This window comes from Panulirus ornatus, chromosome 20, assembly GCF_036320965.1.
Source record: "Panulirus ornatus isolate Po-2019 chromosome 20, ASM3632096v1, whole genome shotgun sequence".
NCBI lineage: Eukaryota > Metazoa > Arthropoda > Malacostraca > Decapoda > Palinuridae > Panulirus > Panulirus ornatus.
The window spans coordinates 7,475,001-7,494,715 of NC_092243.1; the positions used below are offsets into that span (position 1 = coordinate 7,475,001).

General features: G+C 41.4%; 1 long non-coding RNA gene across 1 annotated transcript in view; it reads right to left on the minus strand.

The window, feature by feature from the left end:
- Window positions 1–19,715, minus strand: part of LOC139755897 (uncharacterized) — a 754,411-nt gene that overhangs the window by 61,523 nt on the left and 673,173 nt on the right. Inside the window, exon 7 of the long non-coding RNA XR_011714201.1 lies at window positions 1,385–1,479. This is a non-coding gene — a long non-coding RNA (uncharacterized lncRNA). The remainder of the gene's footprint in view (window positions 1–1,384; window positions 1,480–19,715) is intronic.

Consider the following 19,715-nt stretch of genomic DNA (forward strand, 5'->3'; position numbering starts at 1 on the left):
TGTATGAATATCTGACAACGACACCACCACACGAATTCGTGCGACTCAAACATTACTCTCCGTTCGTGCGTCCGACACCTGCATATTCCTCCCACGAAACCAGACGTTTGAACTCCACTCGGACAGAGGAAATAACAGAACTGACGTGAACACGTCTTTTAAGCCCTCCGTATATGATTTTCCAAAGCCTTACATATAGCCTCATGAGGATTATAACCAACATGTGGGTTATGATGATTATAACCAACATGTGGGTTATGATGATAATAACCAACATGTGGGTTATGATGATAATAACCAACATGTGGGTTATGATGATAATAACCAACATGTGGGTTATGATGATAATAACCAACATGTGGGTTATGATGATAATAACCAACATGTGGGTTATGATGATAATAACCAACATGTGGGTTATGATGATAATAACCAACATGTGGGTTATGATGATAATAACCAACATGTGGGTTATGATGATCATACCCAACATGTGGGTTATTAATCACGTCCGGGTCCGATTATATTTCGGGGTTTGTCTATTTCATCGCATTGTTAGACTAACTTTGTTAGAGATGAGCGAAGTGTTACCAAAAAAAAAAAAAAAAGGTAAAGAGAGTCTGAAGTATATTTCAGTTCCTTACTTGGAAAAGGATTTATGTGGTAAATCATCGAGTTACTAAACGATCAGGTAATCAGAAATAGAGTAAATAATCATTGCATTATTAAATGATCAGGTAATCAAAAATAGAGTAAATAATCATTGTTACTAAATTATCAGATAATCGGAAAAAGAGTAAATAACCATTGAGTTGATAAGTGATCGGATAATCAGAAATAGAGTAAATAATCATTGAATTATAAAATGATCAGATAATCATAGAGTAAATAATCATTGTTACTAAATGATCAGATAATCAGAAACAGAGTAAATAATCATTGAGTTACTAAATGATAAGATAATCAGAAATAGAGTAAATAATCATTGCATTATTAAATGATCAGGTAATCAAAAATAGAGTAAATAATCATTGAGTTACTCAATGATTACATGATCATAAATGATCAGACGATTACGTTGTATTTCATTCACGAGAAACAAAACAAAACAAAAGAAAATCAACAACGATACACAACACACCAAGAACAACCTCCAAGCCCTCACACCTTGAAGTCTTGACTTATTGAATTCATCTTCGCACTTACGGACACCTTCTCCCCTCACAGTTAATGCATCCTCGAAATATCTCAACTTATACCAATCAGGTGTTGAGCAATCATTCATACGTTCATCCCTGTGATGCCACAGCGCAGCCAGCATTTCCCATGCTGTGGTAATACAGGTGAGAGGAGAAGAGGAGGGATCGTGTACATACGTACTCACCCACCCTGCGGGACGCCAAGATGAGGGAGGAGGAGCTGCTGTTGTCCCTCTCTCCTGCAGTAACCATGCTGTCTGTCTGTCTGTCTGTCTTCTGTCTGTATGGAGAAAGGCAACGTATAAGTGGCAAGGAATCTCTCTCTCTCTCTCTCTCTCTCTCTCTCTCTCTCTCTCTATATATATATATATATATATATATTTATATATATATATATATATATATATATATATATATACACACACATATGATGCAGGTAGAGCCATAAGGAAACGGAATGATACGAAATGTCAAGCGCTTTCGTGTAATTACAGTGGCAAGACATTATATTAGACAATGCATTTCCTTGCGGTTGTACCTGCATCCCATGAACACTCGCTATCTGTGTAGGTTTTGCATATATATATATATATATATATATATATATATATATATATATATATATATATATATATATACATATATATATATCACAGATGTATGTGGTTTGAAGATTCATAAAGTTTAATTCGTTAGAAGAATTGGAGACTACATGGTGTAGGATCTTATCTAGTCACAGATTCAAATACTAACTGTCATCAGAATAGTATGAGGAAATGAATATGAGGGAAGTTGGGGGCAATGGAAACGAATATGAATGAAAAAGTGAAATGAATGTGAACTGTGACATTACTGATGATGAAGACAGTGATAATGATTGTGATCAAAAGTATGATGATATTAATGAAAAATCATACAACTGATTTTATTGATTATAATGGAAGTACAAATAGAACTACAGTGATAATAAAGACATTAATGAATACAACAACAGTTATAGTCATAATAATAATGATAATAATAATAAAATAATAATAATAATAATAACAATAATTATAATAATGATAATAATGATAACGAAAATAATATCAATAACAATAATAATGATAATAATAATATAATAATAATATTAATAATAATAATAATAATAATAATAATAATAATAATAATAATAATAGCAATGATAATAATAATAGTGAATGATAATGATAATAATAATAACAGTAATAATAATAATGATAATAATAATAATGACAATAATAACATCAAAAATAATCACAGTCAATATAATATTGATAATTCAATTACTACCACTACTACTATGATAATGATGATAATCATGATGATAATACTAACAGTCTCAAAGATAATAATATGATCACACACATTTCAAACCAGGGTCTCCACAGTGTCACAAGGCGTCGAAAATAATCTTATAAAACCTCTGGGAATATATATCTTATGGTTCAGGTTGGGTTGGGAAGGTCTGGGGTGCAGGACTAAGTTGAGCAGAACCACTTTGATGGAAGATAAAGAGAGATATCTCAGGGTGGAAGTCGTCATACTAGTATATATATATATATATATATATATATATATATATATATATATATATATATATATATATATATATATATATATATATATTCCTATGAGTCCACGGGGAAAGTGAAACATGAAAAGTGGCGTCCTAGCTTCGTCTCTTCGATGTATATCAACTGACTGTTATATTTCTCTCTTGTGTCTCCCCTGATGATATGATTATCACACGAAAGTGCACTTGGGAACTTTTCTTGTTTCATTTTCCCCGTGGACTCATAGGAATATCTTGATCACGCGCAAAATTGTGATCCCTTCCAATATATATATATATATATATATATATATATATATATATATATATATATATATATATATATATATATATATATATAATTTCAGGTTGAGCTGCCAAGTACGCTAGCATCTGTTGTACAAAAGTAATGTGATGGCTTCCGTCTGTGACCTCCTCTCTCTCTCTCTCTCTCTCTCTCTCTCTCTCTCTCTCTCTCTCTCATCTCGTGTCTCCTCAGCCGCGCGAGATCTCGTTACGAGATTTATTTACACACTTGCTGGTCTCGTACATGTGGCTGGCTGGTGACTCGTTCTTTTCGTAAAGATGAAATGTAATTCTGTTACGGAACTGAGGATTACGGTGTGGCCATTGAGTACGACGGATACGACCCTTAGTTAATGCAAAGCTTTGACTTTATATACAGATACATATACATATATATATATATATATATATATATATATATATATATATATATATATATACAATGATAACAATAATGATAATAATAATGATAATGACAATAATGATGATCATAATAACAATAATAATAATAATGATAATAATAATAATAATAATAATAATAATGATAATGATAACAATAATAATAACAATAATGATATATTATACATACATGACAGTTTATTTAATTTTTGCAACCATTCGGCTGCAAATACACCAGCTGAGGTATTACAGAACTGGGAGGTCATGGTAGTAACTGGTTACTTAACCATATAAGAACTTAAGGTCAAGATGGACTTGGATATGTCAACACTTGGGAGAAGCATGTGGGTGAGGTACATTGACAAAAGTCTGGGTGGCAAGATATATGGGAAGATATACATATATAATATATACATATATATATATATATATATATATATATATATATATATATATATATATATATATATATATCACCAGGGGGGATTGATCTGTCTTGTTCTTAGTGGCATTAAGGCGTCACGCATATCGAAATGCTAAAAACTGTTGCTCAGAAAAATATATAGAATTATTCAATTTTTACAGTTTATGGTATTTTCACACACACACACACAATGAGTATATATATATATATATATATATATATATATATATATATATATATATATATATATATATATATATAGTCATGGAGACCCCACGTTTAACTAGAATAATTATAATAATAATAATAATAATGGCAATTGCTGTTGTAATGATGATATACATCATCATTACAATCAGTTACACAAAATCTTATGATAATCTTTCTATCATTTTCTATAGTTCTATATCTCGTGCCGGTATCATTCTTCCTCTTATATGATAGATTCGATATATACTGAAATATACGAGATTATCCGAACACCTTTCCATCTTCCATTAGTTTGAACAGATATTGATCCGTTCAGACATACATCATATATATATATATATATATATATATATATATATATATATCTTTTCTTTCTTTTAAACTATTCGCCATTTCCCGCGTTAGCGAGGTAGCGTTAAGAACAGAGGACTGGGCCTTTTTTGGAATATCCTCACCTGGCCCCCTCTGTTCCTGTGTGTGTGTGTGTGTGTGTGTGTGTGTGTATAATATATATGGTGATAATCTGACGATCACACTAATTCGTGATAATCTTATAAAGAGTACATCGCACTTCAGTAGGAGTTCAGGAAACCTTTCCCTGGGCTTCAAATAACATATCTACGTGGGTCACAATATAACCAATTTATATATCAGTGTACGTTAATGTTCCACGTCACATATTTATAGTGAATGACGTAGAGGGCAAGTTTAGCTCATATATATATATATATATATATATATATATATATATATATATATATATATATATATTATGCTTGTGTTTGATATATACTGAAAAAATATATCGTCTGAGATCTACTGCCGACATACTTTAAGGATATGTTCTTATTCTCTCTTACTGAATCATTATAATTATCAAGCAGTTTCTTAACTCGAGCTTGGAACACCATTGTTAAAGTCGTAGGGGAGCAATTTTTTCCTCAGACAAAGATGAATCATACGAAGGTCACTATTTTTTTAAAAGTTTTATTCTTTTTTTTTTCAAAAGCAATGGAACCTATTCCTGTTTTCTTTTTTTGAATATCTGAAAACAGTGACTTCGAAATATATGAGGCGTTCCTCATCTCGCCCACACATTTCTCTCCCTTCCATATCTCCCATGACTTGTTCATTACGCATGACTGTTCCAGGGGGGGAGAGAGAGAGAGAGAGAGAGAGAGAGAGAGAGAGAGAGAGAGAGAGAGAGGTTATTGAAGTGTGGCATTTAGCCATCTTAAGGAAAGGTAGCCAGCGCCTCTGAGCAGATGACCTATTTCTGTTGATCTTGTTTGGCGGTGTATTCATGGTTGTTTATGAAATAGCGATAATGATAATAATAATAACAACAATAAATGATAATAATGATAATAATGATAATAATAATAATAATGATAAAACTGATAATAATAATAATGATAATAATAATAATAATAATAATAATAATAATAATAATAATAATAATAACAATAATGATAAAACTGATAGTAATAATAATGATAATGATAATAATGATAATAATAATGATAATAATAATAATGATACTAATAACAATAATAAATAATAATAATAATAATAATAATAGAAATAATAATAATGATACTATTACTACTACTACTACTACTACTACCTCTACTACTACTACTACTACTAATAATAATAATAATAATAATAATAATCATCATTATAGTCATTGATATCGAAATCAACCATCACTTTAACGTTCTGTACCTGTACAGTACTCACAATCATTATCATTATTCTTATTCAGAATCATCACATACGAGTCGAAATCCACCACCTGATGCTTCCCTGGCAGTGTTGTGTCCAGGTTGAGCGTCTGAGGACACGGTATAAATCCGGGTTCCAAAGGCAATCGCTGGAGGGAGGGAGGGAGGGAAGGAGGGAGGGAAGGAGAGAATAACAACGACTCATCGAACAGGCAGGCAGGCTGGAGGGCGGGCCTGGCCACCATGATTTATATAATCTCGCTGCGCATTAAAAAAGAAAAAAAAAAGTAAAGTTTGACAGCTTTCAGAAACACTTCAAAAAGTAAACCCGTCCCTTATGTATTTTTGGGTTGAAATTACCCCCAAATTAAGGACACGTGTGGTACAGCCGAGAGAAAATTCGTGGCCAATTTAGAGGAGACGCGTCCGCCATCTGTTGGGTGAAGGCCGAACTATCGGTGCCACAGTCTTGTCCCTTGGCTCGAGTTGCCGTGTACCTCTTTACTGCGTCGTGATGAATCGCCAGTTACATTCCACTGCGATCTGCGCAGTTACTCCCCACTAACACAAGAGCTAGTACTGGGTTCGAGAGGTTAAGGGACTGGTTGACGAGGGTGGTTCATGTCGGGAGATAAAGACGCTGGGAAATTGCTGGAGGTGGAATCTGAGTGACGAGAATCAATACAGGAGTGGGTGAGGGGAGGAGCCTGTGGTACGAGGGGAGGGACTTCCAGTGGATGGCTTTGCCTGAGGCGCGTCCCCTTTTCCTGAGGTCTTCCTCGAGACGCGCTGCTCCTCCTGAGGTGTTACTCGAGAACTGCTCCTTGAAAAGGGTTCCCGGAAAAGGTGTTACTTGAGGGGGGAGGAAGGGGTTCTTCCTCCTCCTTCTTCTTCCTCAAGAGGTGTTGCTTATAAAGAAAGGTATCTCTTTGAGATGTTCCTTGAAAGGATCACTAAGAGACTTGTTACTTGAGCATGTTCCTTGATGCTACTTGGCTGCCTCTATCACTCGAGAGACGTCGCTTGAGAGAAGCTACTGAAAGCTGTTACTTGAGGGTCAACTTGTCAAGACGTCGTGCATGGTCCTCGAGACGACCGCAAATGGAAGATGCTGAAAGGAGCAGTTAAGCTACAGGTGTTCCTTCCCAATGCCAGACTGGAGGAAGGTGTTCCACGTGAGATGGAGTGGCGAACCTTGTGTTGCACACTGGCTGGCACCGACAGCGATGGCATGGGAATCACTGCATGAAGGACCATTCACTACGAGTGTTTGCTCCCTGTGTAAACCTACTGCATGAAAATGACATGATGAGAGATGCCATGTGCATGGTACGAAACGAGGAGTGTTGCATCCTGTCGTATAGAGTGCGGTGTTGCGAGCGGTGTTGTAAGACTTGATATATATATATATATATATATATATATATATATATATATATATATATATATATATATATATATATATATATATAAGACAATGCGTGAGTGTTTTTTTGGTGAATGAGAATTTTGCATGACACCAGTACCATAGTATTTCCTGTGAGTTGAGTTACAGGAAAGGTACCTTGCAGAGGTATTGTATTTCATGTTTAACGTGAGACGTATTGAATGGGAAGCGCTGGCATGGGCTATGAGAGGTACTTCATGAAAAAACAAATGTCGTGGCTGTATTTCTTGAGTTGTATCACATGTATGTAAAAATGATATGCAATGCATCAAGATATGTTGCATGAGCGGTATTGTAGAAATGTATTGCACTGGATGTGTTGCAAGAAAGGTGTTGTATTAACATGGGGATACTGTGGGTGGTGTTGTATGAAGTTGCTATACAGGCATAGTGTATGATGAATGGCGTTGCATGCGGTGATCCGAGACAGATACTGTGAGGTATGCTGCGTGAGCGATGCTGTCCTGCAGGTGTGGCATGAATGCTGCTGCATCATTCAGCGCTGTACGGGAGGCGTCGTATGCTGTTCTGTGTCAGTGGTAACGCGGGATGGTGGGGTAGGTGAGAGCGAGTGTGAAAGAAAACCAACATAAATATTAGTGAGGCAGAAGTGTATAATGTCGATTTATATGGGAACCCCGATTACGCACATGAACACAAAACACACAAGACACACACACACACACACACACACCTTGATTTATCGCATATATGTATATACATATATAGAAATGCGTGTGACACGATTACGCGTGCCAAGTGGTGACCGCGAATGAGAAGACGCCTTCGGTAAGGCTACCTTGTTGCCAGTGGACGGAAAGGAGTACAATGTCATCGAAAGTCTCCCTGTTCCAAAGGAGGGTAGTACATGGTGAGGTCGAGCGGCGCACTAGCCAGGTGAGGACAGCTGGACCTCCTCACCCGATGGGCGTAAACCTGATTGTTGAGACGGTGGTGGTTATATGTGGGTGTCATACGAGCGGGACCGATTCAAACTAGCAATCCTTCCACATACATTATATATATATATATATATATATATATATATATATATATATATATATATATATATATATATAAGGGCCTTACTTCTATGGTTACTTGTACTTACAAGTGTATATACAAGTCAGTGCAAATCCTTTGGCACATAAATGAATACCAACTTTTCGTTCCCGTATCTTGGATTTTTGCAAGTGGCACATCGTCAAATGGAATCACTCCAGAAGGTAATGGTCCACTGAATGCTATCTGGAGGGTGTGGAATTATCATCAAGTGGGATATTCTCGCACTGAAAGAGTATCACATCGCTTGGAGGGTGGAGGAACCCCCAGATATTCGATCGTGGTAGAGTTGAACCGAGTTATTCATTGCTCATTTGTGTATCTTAAATGCACAAGTCATAGTAACGAGAAATAATATGAAGCGGGCGTAATCAAATGACTGGAGATGATAGTAAACAAATCGAACTCCAGGGGGGGGGGGGTAATCTAGCATCACTAGCAAAGAAAAACAAGAAAAAAAATCATAGAGTGAATTACTATGCCTAATTACAGGTGAAATATATGCATACAGGTGTATACATATATATCACTAAGAGTGAAATCAGACTCTTTTAGCCTTAAACAGTCGCTCTTATCAAGATGATGGATGTCCTCGGTAATTCTGAACACCTGTGTGAAATCGCCTCGTAACCTATTCTTTTTTTCTATGCTTGATAAGGTTGACGCGTCTGGTCAGCGTTCACAGAAAATGCTTTCAGTTCGGGAATCATCTTGGTAACTCGCCTCTGTACTCTCTCTCTCTCTCTCTCTCTCTCTCTCTCTCTCTCTCTCTCTCTCTCTCTCTCTCCCCATTCTGTCTACGTCCCTTTCCGCTGAAATGCAAAGAGTGAGGACAAAGCTCTCAGGTCCTGAATTTCGAGTGTTGCAGCTATGAAATCGAGACTTTATACATTCATCGTTTCAGTTACTCACTGCACTGCTTGCCTGGTTTTACTAGGTCATCAGAAAATAATCCCGCCTGAGTCGTATCTCCCATTCTACCTTTCGTGGCTCAAGAGAGCTTATAATGGGGCTTCTCGTTTCACATTACTGCCGATGTGTAAAAGGTGCACTTATCTATGCCGAAATCAATTTGCCACCTTCGAATCAACCCCATTAATGTGTCAGCTAACAGCTGCAGACGTTCAATTATTATTTTGTTATAGCTTCATTTCCCAGCTCAGTGTATTCTTGCGAACGTTCGGATATTGTTCATTACCGTGTCCCAGAAATAGACTTCGTTCCAAGATTGATCCCTGAGGCACGACACTTCTCACGTGTAACCGTATCATTATTCATGTATGGTCAGTGAGGGAATTTTCTCGCCGCGGAAGTCCACCGACGCTAAAACCTTTGACTGATCTAATCTTCGATGACGTACTTTATTAAACGCTTCCTGTAAACCTAAATAGATAACACCACTCGATCTACCTTCATGGACGATGTTGATCACATGAAAAAAAAAAAAAATCAAGGATATTTATGAGGCACGAACGATTTCGTAGTCGAAAAAAAAAACCCCACCACGTTGTCAATCGTTGATTAATTCGTGGTCCCGTAAACGACTTGCAATCTTGGCCCGAATGATGGTTCCCCCCCCCCCCCCCCCCCCCCCCCCCCCCCTGAGTCTGCCAACCAGAGACATCAAGCTGATTAGGCGATAATTTCCGGGCCGGGAGTCTCCATTTGAATACCACGATTTACGTTGGCAAACTTCCAGTCGTGTGGAACCCTCCCTCTGTAGCTTGTGACTAACTGGGAGGATCAGTCAAGGAGCTTAAACCACCTCAAGATTTCGAGCATAAACTCGAAAATGGGTTACATCGCACAACTTAAGAATATATATAGAGTTATCGCAATGAACATCAAAATCTTAAGGTATGATATTGAATGCTGATGAAAATACATATCTTAAAGACACTAAGAACAACTGGATTCGCTTGTTTTCTCGCCGTAACGTAAGGTATGGTGACATGGCTCCTTGCCTCCTTCTCTCTTGAGATCGTGGTGACTTGGCTCCTCGCCCCCTCCTCTCTTGAGATCGTTGCTCCTCGCCTCCTACTCTCTTGAGATCGTGGTGACATGGCTCCTCGCCTCCTCCTCTATTGAGATCATGGTGACATGGCTCCTCGCCTCCTTCTCTCCTGAGATCATGGTGACATGGCTCCTCGCCTCCTCCTCTCTTGAGATCGTGGTGACATGGCTCCTCGCCTCCTTCTCTCTTGAGATCATGGTGACATGGCTCCTCGCCTCCTCTCTCTTGAGATCGTCCAGCGCTTGAGCATCGTCACAGCTTTGGCATCGGAAACGTGCACCTTGGTAGGAGTACTGTATATACACAACAGTGATGGCGTAGTTTAGAAATGTCCGCGCGATGTCCTCCCGAACTATACGCCGATTCCTCTTCTTTTACCCCAGTGATCGGTCCACTTCTGCAGGTATTGCAGGTGTGAGTCCCCCCCAACACCTGTATAGCAATAAGACGAAGACAAGAGTCACAGGTGTAACGGACAAACACCTGGATATTAACAAGACGCAGGTGTGAGTCCCCAGACACCTGTAGAGCAACAAACGGTTGAAAATTCTCCTGGCCTCAATGGAGGACGGTGCCTCCGTCAACCTGCCCTCAGAACTGTATGGTCGATGCAGCTGCCACGACCAACCCACACAAGGACGAGACTCATCATCGGCGCTAAAGAGTCCTACGGACCAGGCAAAGGATCCTTAACATTAAATGACTGAAACAGAGGATGTTCGAAACCAATCTGACCTGAAACCAACAAGGACAGACGACTCAGCGCCACATGTAGCTCACCTTCTGCTAAACCCATGTATAATTATGGCTTCAAAGGGTAGCTTCCTCTCGATACCGAACAGTGGGAGAAATATCTGGTAATCGGAGACATACATGAACATATGAACAAATCAATTACTGAATATATATGGAAATATTGTGAATATATATATATATATATATATATATATATATATATATATATATATATATATATATATATATATATATATATACACACAGCGTCCTATGAGAGCCAGTGATGTACAGTGTCGGCCATTGTCCGCGTGACGGAGTCTGGCTCAATGGCAACGCTGGCCGCGCGTTCTTGAGGAACCTCACTCTCGGGAGTGTGGCGACACTGCTGGGTTCTGTGAGGACGTACGTGAACCTCTCGTGAAATCTATGGCTCATAATGTCCATTGACTGAGGGAATAAGGGATCCTACCTGACGAATGGTGCCGAAGGAGTATTTTCCTGCTTGGAGAGAGGGTAGGGTTTGGACGCCCGAGTGCGCTCACATCGCCGTGGTGTTATCCCCCGATTTCTTCCGTGCGCTCAGTGATTTCCTTCTTCTCCAGCCTGCTCGTGCTTCAGTGATGTGTGAGACACCATCAGACACATTATCACAAGAGATTGAAATTCGTCGGCTCTGTGGGAATCGACGAATGTGTCTAGAAAAATGCCAAACTTTCCCTCCATCTCCGCTGAATCTGGTCCTCCAAGATGTTGACGTATAGGTTTCCACAGGGAACTATCGTCTCCGTCAGGTCTCAAGAGAAACACTAGCGTCTAGGTGTGTTCGCGATGCTTTCTTCCAGGAGGCTTGGTCGTTGCCGTGGGTGAGCGATGGGCGCAACCCGTCGCCGTGCACTTGCCCCGGCTGCGCCCGCCACGACGACGCGGTAGCTCTATCGCATCTGGAATACAACACAGACGAGGGACACCGCTACATCGGCGTCCGCAGGCGTTGACAAGATCATAACTTCGGAATCTTGACGAATGAAGAAGTCAAACTCTGCTTTTTTGTGGCGGGCAGGGTTTCGACTTGATATTCCTTTGCGAAACTGGAGGTAAATCTTTATGATTTATCAAGCTCAAGAAGGGACGTCGTCATCAACGCCTCATATAACCTCATCTATTTAGCAAGGATCCCTTGGATCCGTGGTCGCCTTGGTGAGGACCGGAGAGAAGAAAATCTCTATGCGACTTCCATTTTCACTCACCGTAATCAACTGTGACGAAGGAGATTTTCATACTTCGCTTGAACGTGTTGCTCTTATCATCTCACCCAGAAGAGGTGAGGCTTCTCATCGTGTTATCTGACAGTGAATACTGAAGGCTGTAGGTGCTACGTAGTCTCTACAACACTGTAGGACACCTACATGATTACCATCTCTTGGAACAAGAAGAGTGGCAGCGGTGAGTTCCCCGTTTTTACTTACACATCCCGCCAAACCTTGCCTACCGTCGCGAAGATAAACAAGCGCTCACGTCGCACGCCTTCGACCAAAGCCTCGGCGATGCATCGAAGGCGTGAACTGCGTTTCCATCAACTGACAGACGAGGAGGAGCACAGCCGCGGAGTCGACTACCCGCCGCTGTTTGGGAGAATAATCCATCATCGTAACACTGAAGGATTCTCTCCCTCACTCCCTTCTTCTTCTTCCCTCCCCCCCGATGCAACCTCGGCCCTTCCTTCAGTACGGCGTCACGTCCCTCCGAAAGACTCCGGTGTTTTCAGTTGGCTTGCCCGCCCTGTCGATCCTGACGACCCCATCATACACGGAAAGGCAACAGCAATCTATCCAGTGTGTACGAAGGCCGCCCAGGAGGAGGCCTTCTCCACTGCCTCGTGTCTTGGTCGAGACACATCTGGATGGAGAGGACATCTGGGGTGACCTCGTAAGCGCTGGGGGGGAGGCTCTGAGTTATCCCTCCTTACCTCCTGAGGAGGAGGACCTCCTCCTCCTCCTCCTCATTCATCACCAACAACAACGAGGAGGACGAAGCTGGACGCGACGTGCGCGTCTTCTACCACACAAGAACATGAGGCTTCGTGAACGAATCAGTTGGGAATGTGAATAATGCAATGGTCTTCATGAAATGAATGTACCTTATATTTCATTTCATAAACTTTAATGATTTGCAGATGTCCATGATACTGTGGGATGGTTAAGGGAAATTATTGATAATTTGAAATTACTTGAATACAATAAAATGATCATTACTACCATTGGTGTTGAGATAATAGTAGTGTCAACAGTATTAGCATACAAATGCGATTATGAAAAACAGATGAAAAGGGGACAATATCTATAATGCTGCTACTACTACTGCTACTTAATGATAGTAATGATAACGATGATGATGATGATAATAATAATAATAATAATAATAATAATAATAATAATAATAATAATATAATAATAACAATGATAATAATAATAATGATAATAATTATAATGATAATGATGATAATGATTATAACAATGATAATAGTAATACTGATAATATTGATAATGATATGAATGATAATAATGATAATAATAGTAATGATAATGATAATAATAATAATAACAATAATAATAACAATAATAATAATAATAATGATAATGATAATAATAATAATAATAATAATAATAATAATAATAATGATAATAACAATAATAATGACTGTATCACGGATGTTAATAACAATGATACCAAATAAATGCGCGAGTTGGACATTCATCGTTAATGAAGAACTTAATCGATGATAAATGATCCTTTTAGTCTTACAGTGTATTTAATACATCAACCACACACCGATTTTTGGAGTCTTAAACACATCTAGAATGTCCCAACCTCTTCTTTCATGTCTAGATTCTTGTGTCAGCCCTTCTCTCTCTCTCTCTCTCTCTCTCTCTCTCTCTCTCTCTCTCTCTCTCTCTCTCTCTCTCTCTCGACCAAATGCCACATGGAAGACCGTCTATCCCAAGGCAAAATAGTGACAGTTACCGGTGGCTTTCGCGTCATACATCAATATTTGCATTCATCTGTTCCTCTCTGTCTCTTTCGACCTCCGTCCATGAGATTATCCACGTGAATACAACTTCATCATTTTCACCCGGTCGGTTCGCCAGCGAGGAACGCTTCTCCGTCGATCAGCTTTTCAAATGAATGTGAACAATGGGACAGAGTCAGTGCGATTCCTCCTTCCAGTCTGATATTGTAGTGGATAAAAAGAAAAGAATTACGCGTTGAAATAAACCTCCGATTTTGTACGAAGAAGAAGAGAGCGAAAGGCTTCGAACCCTTTCTTGCTGAAGGGGCGACAGAAGTTCTCCGTGCTGAGTGCAAGACCCAGATTCTAGAAGCAATATGTGTGGAGAGAGAGAAAGAGAGAGACACACACACTTGTACGAAGGATAACAGCAATCTTGTCCTGCCTTCACAACCATTTAATTTCACATGAAAATGAGATTGATATAGATTTCCTTAACAACGATTGAGATGGGAATTTAATCAGACCTGAGACTGAAGCTGGGATTTAACATGGAATTAGAATCTAAAAGAAGAGACTGGAGACTAAGACTCCAGTCTTCAATGAGGTGGATGGTAAATATAAGACAGGCGAATTCTGTCTCAGGATCATACTTGCATTCGTTTACGACCGTCAATAACCCAGCGTCACTAATGGCCCGGATGAGGTTGAATTCTGTCTAAGGGGGGAAGGGGGGTCAGAATCCTTGTGACTGTCAAGGACAAAGGATCCAGCACCACGAATCCTGCGTACACGACCGTACTGGCCATCTCCAAAGAGGAATGCTGAACCCATCCAAGTTCAGCCGTGAGGTGGGGGTCGCCCAGTGTGAAAATGGTAGACGACTGAGAGAGGAGAAGGATCGCAATAGAAGAATGTAGTTTACCTGTGTTCAACGATGAGGAGATATAAACAACCTGCATCTCTTCGTATAAGAGATTCCGTGATTCTGTTTCCCTCTCTACACAAAAAATATGGTAGAGACGTCTCTCAGTTTCAACTTAAGGACGTTCGATCTTTTTACGACTGGTCGATTTACGACAATCGTAAGACATCAGCTGCGTTCGACACGTCCGATAGATAGTTGGAAGGTTGTATATACACTGCCCGAGATAGCGTCCGACAGAGCGCAGTAGACAGACACTGAACAGTGCTTGGAACGCTGTGCTTGCGTTGAGGGTCTCAAAGTTATGAGCTTTGGCCATAGACCGAGCGGTCTTCATCACACGTTTATAATATATAAAGCTGGGCTGTACCATCGGCACGACATAAGTCTTCATGGTCTTATACAGTGGCCAGACTATCGCTATATCGGAAGATGTCTTTAAGGTGCCTTCAAGATGATGTCTTCACTCTTCGCTCGCTTTATAGAGAGATGTTGGACCACGGTCGCCATGCAGAGATGCAGAGGAGACTCCCATCTTGTACAAAGTGACTGGAAGAGAGCTTAGCCACGTCGAGAGAAGGAGGGGTCTTTGTCTTTTCACAGAGTGGCCCCACTGCGCTGAAGACATCTGAGAGAGAGAGAGAGAGAGAGAGAGAGAGAGAGAGAGAGAGAGAGAGAGAGAGAGAGAGAGAGAGGGAGAGAGAGAGAGAGTAGACACGTGTGATTGGGAGAACCGAGGTTTCCTTACAGTAAGCACGTCCCTTGTGCTCACGTTGGCTCTGGACTGGTAAAATTAAGGTCTAATGATAAGATTAGCGCAGGTTACGATTTCCTCCCCGGTGTAAGAAGGAATCTCTCTCTTAGCATAATCACCGGGCGACCATCCTCTCTTTGTTTAGATATTCCAGGGACCTCCCACCAGACGCATGCCCTCAGCTTCTTAATGAAGCCCTTCTTACACTCTTTCCAGACGCTAATAAGATATCCAGACTCAAGGGTATCAGACCATTTGCGCGTCTTTAACGTATCTCTTTATATTCTGTGACTGAAGTAGACAGGGATAAGTAGTAGTGAAGAGGGAGGAGAGAGAGAGAGAGAGAGAGAGAGAGAGAGAGAGAGAGAGAGAGAGAGAGAGAGAGGGGTAGCGCACGATGCCCAAGGATTCTGCACAAGGCAGCGAGACGGGAACAAGCATACATCCAGAGAGAATTCTTGACGCTGTATTTCATGTATGGATACGTTTCCAGTCACTGAATATCCTCCACAGGAGTCGCATCATTAACTAGAGCTCATCAAACGCACACAAACCACCTGCACCCCGTTATCTAAGAAAGGAAAAAGAGGCTCCATCGTCAGGTTCCAGCAACAGCAGACTGAAGGCAACAGCTTCCTGAAAGTCCAAGAACGCGGTAGATTAAGAGCAGCAGCAGCGTCCTGGAAATGCAAAGAACACGGCAGACTAAGAATAGCAGCGTCCTGGAAGACCAAGAGCACGACAGACTAACAGGAGTATCGTCTTGGAAGTCTGAGAGCATAGGAGATCAAGAACATCAGCGTCCTGGAAGTCCAACAGCACATCAGGCGAAGGGCATCAGCGTCCTGGAAGTCCAACAACACATCAGGCGAAGGACATCAGCATCCTGGAAGTCCAACAACACATCTGGCGAAGAGCATCAGCGTCCTGGAAGTCCAACAACACATCAGGCGAAGAGCATCAGCGTCCTGGAAGTCCAACAACACATCTGGCGAAGAACATCAGCGTCCTGGAAGTCCAAGAGTGTAGCCAGGCGCACCTCCCCACAGGCTGCCCTCATCACCATGTCCTTAGCGTACAGTCACAATGACCCGCTTAGTACATGTCAGCATAGCATCACCCCTCAGGCCTCTCTTGTGCAGCTGTGTGTGTGTGTGTGTGTGTGTGTGTGTGTGTGTGTGTGTGTGTCCGCTGCAACTCTTGCTGTCTTAAGTGTGCAGTTATGTCTGTCTGACAGCGATCATCTGTATCTCCCAGCACAAAGCCAAACTTAAACTGCAGTTGCTTGCTAAAGTGCATTTAAATCTCTAGGAGACAGCGTGTGTATCAACTCCGCCCAGAGAACGAGTTAGTATTTAGCGAGAGCTGATGGCTCTAAAGACGCGCTAATGGAAAGTTTTGAGGAATTAGAAGGTGGGAGAAACTGATGATGTTTCTTTCCTTCGCAAAGTTTATCCTTAGGCTCCGCCATCGGCTCCGACCTCCTCCTTGTGTAGATGCAGAGATGAAAGACAACAATAATGGCGTCTAGGAACCTTTACCTTAACTTCTAGTTATTCTCATTTACGGTCTCGTCCAAGAGGGTCTTCAACAGGTCCACTCCTCCATCTTCATTACCTAAGACTCCCAGGTAAACCCTGGCTACGGAGATACGAACCCTGGCCTTAAATCTATCTCGTGGTTGTCTCCTCGGTAACCCACTCACTCGGTCGCTCCAACAACCTCGTCTGGAGGAGAAGACCATCGTCCATACCTCGAGCCCCCTCACGGGTTTGGGGCGGCGTGATCATGGACTCGCGTCTCCGTCGCATCCACAAGAAACCCCCTTCTCTCTCTCCCTCCCTCCCTCCCTCCCTACCCTCAGTACTCACACAGGAGAAGAAGGAGGAGGAGGAGCCCACATAGCCTCCAGCCCACACCTTCACGGCTCATCCCGCATTCTGCACACATACGGCACACAGCTTGGGTCACTCCGGACTAATTGGAATAATTGCTGGTATAATTGCACTATCACTATGCAACAAAACTTCCACCATTACCATACAAAAGAAGATAAAAGAAGAGACTTAGCTCAGCTCTGCCCAAACGATGGTGTTAACCGGCCAGTAAGATAATAACAAGTAATTACGACTTTCACGGGGACAATAATTGGTCTTTTTGCAATGTAAACTCATGTCACTTGGGCTCCGGGAATTACTAATGAGCTGGTTCCTCGGCCGGGCTTGTCAACAAGAGTCATATTTATTGGCCGAGTTGGACTCTAATGACTCTACATAATTGCCAGGCTTACGATAGTTACTCTCTCCAGAAGGGGGGGAAGGAAACCTTCGGAGCCTCCTTACATCAGACAGACGAGGCGGTCGTTGTAACAAGATAGTTTCGTCGTTCCTGATCCTCTGGCCATTCGCCCGCGTGAAGGATCACCGAGTTGAACTACCACCGCGCTTCTCTGTTTAGTGGGGAAAGTGGTGGTTTTCGTCCGCTAACGAGCTAACTAGCGAGGGTATAGCGTAATTAGAGAAGCGGGACCTTCCACTCTGTATAATGCTCGTTAACTACGAGTTCTATCAAAGTGGAAAAAGGTTGGTACACGACGCACGACCCGGGAATTTTTACCGCCTGAAATTTTTCTCTTTATTTTCTTTTCCAATTTTTCTTAACCGTCCCCCCCCCCCCCACCCCCCCGCCCGCCCCTACTTTATTTCTTTTTTTTTTTGCGTGTGTCTCGTACTTTCTCGTCTATCAGACACTAATGCTCAATAATTAAGATGATTTGCGGGATCGTCCATCAGGGTGGAGAAGATCACAAGCGAGTTTCAGGAGGGAGAGGCTTGGGGAGGAGCCGCCAGAGGAAGGATGGAGTCCATTCTTGGTTTGAGAGGGGAGTCCGTCCCGGCACCTTCCCTTCTGCTGGCCGGCCGGCCTGACACGAACTCATGCCATCAGGAGCGACCTGCTCGTGCTATTGGTATCACTTGGTCGCCCTTGACACGTACGCATGACATAGTTTGCCACTCGGGTGTGGCTGTATTGGCATCGCTTCTTCACAACAGGAGGTGTGTGTGTGTGTGTGTGTGTGTGTGTGTGTGTGTGTGTTCCAGCCTGAGCGATATCAACTACCTTTACGTCATGTGATCATTATCTTGTGGACAACGAGTGCGTGTAAACGAGACTTCAAGTGTATGTGTGGCTCGGGAAAAACACACACACGCCCACAGTCGCATGAATCCGTATTCGTAATACGTTCATTCACGAACGGGTGGATTGCTGTCTTTAACATGAGAGTAAATGAATCTGGATATCTGGCGACCCCTGAAAGTGGTCAGTTCGGAGAGACTTCGAACGCGGCCCTCGCAACAAGACCTACACCTTCCACCTCACTGGAGAATTACGAGATGAAAGTGAAAGTGTTACGATTCGAAACATAATTTTGAATCGCTTCTGATGACGTATTGTGTGTTGTGCGTCTCTGATCATTGGCTCTTTTTGAGCTTCTTTTCTTTTGTATTTTCTAATTAGATCTTCTTTAGTTTCATTATCCTGTATCGTGGAATACATCCTCTGTATTTATCTTCCAAAGGACACAAACGCTCCTCAACATGCATTCGCCTCCAGAGCGGAAATGATCGAAGACATTCCCTTGTGAGTTTCCATTATTTCTCTCCCTCTTAATCTATCATAATAAAAGCCTCGTAATCCTCGAGTCATCTGCCTTCGTATGATAACTCGACGGAGAGATTAAGGTAACTGAAGGCATCACACAGACCCACCCCCATCCACCTTGACCACATCTGGCCAGGAAATGCTCACTGAGCTCTTAAGGTCAAAAGGCCACCATTAACATGATGAAACCAGCTATTAACAAGGGGACTCCGACAAGGCGTGTGACCTGTGTCTTGTTGTGCCAGAAGACCCACGATACGTCATAAG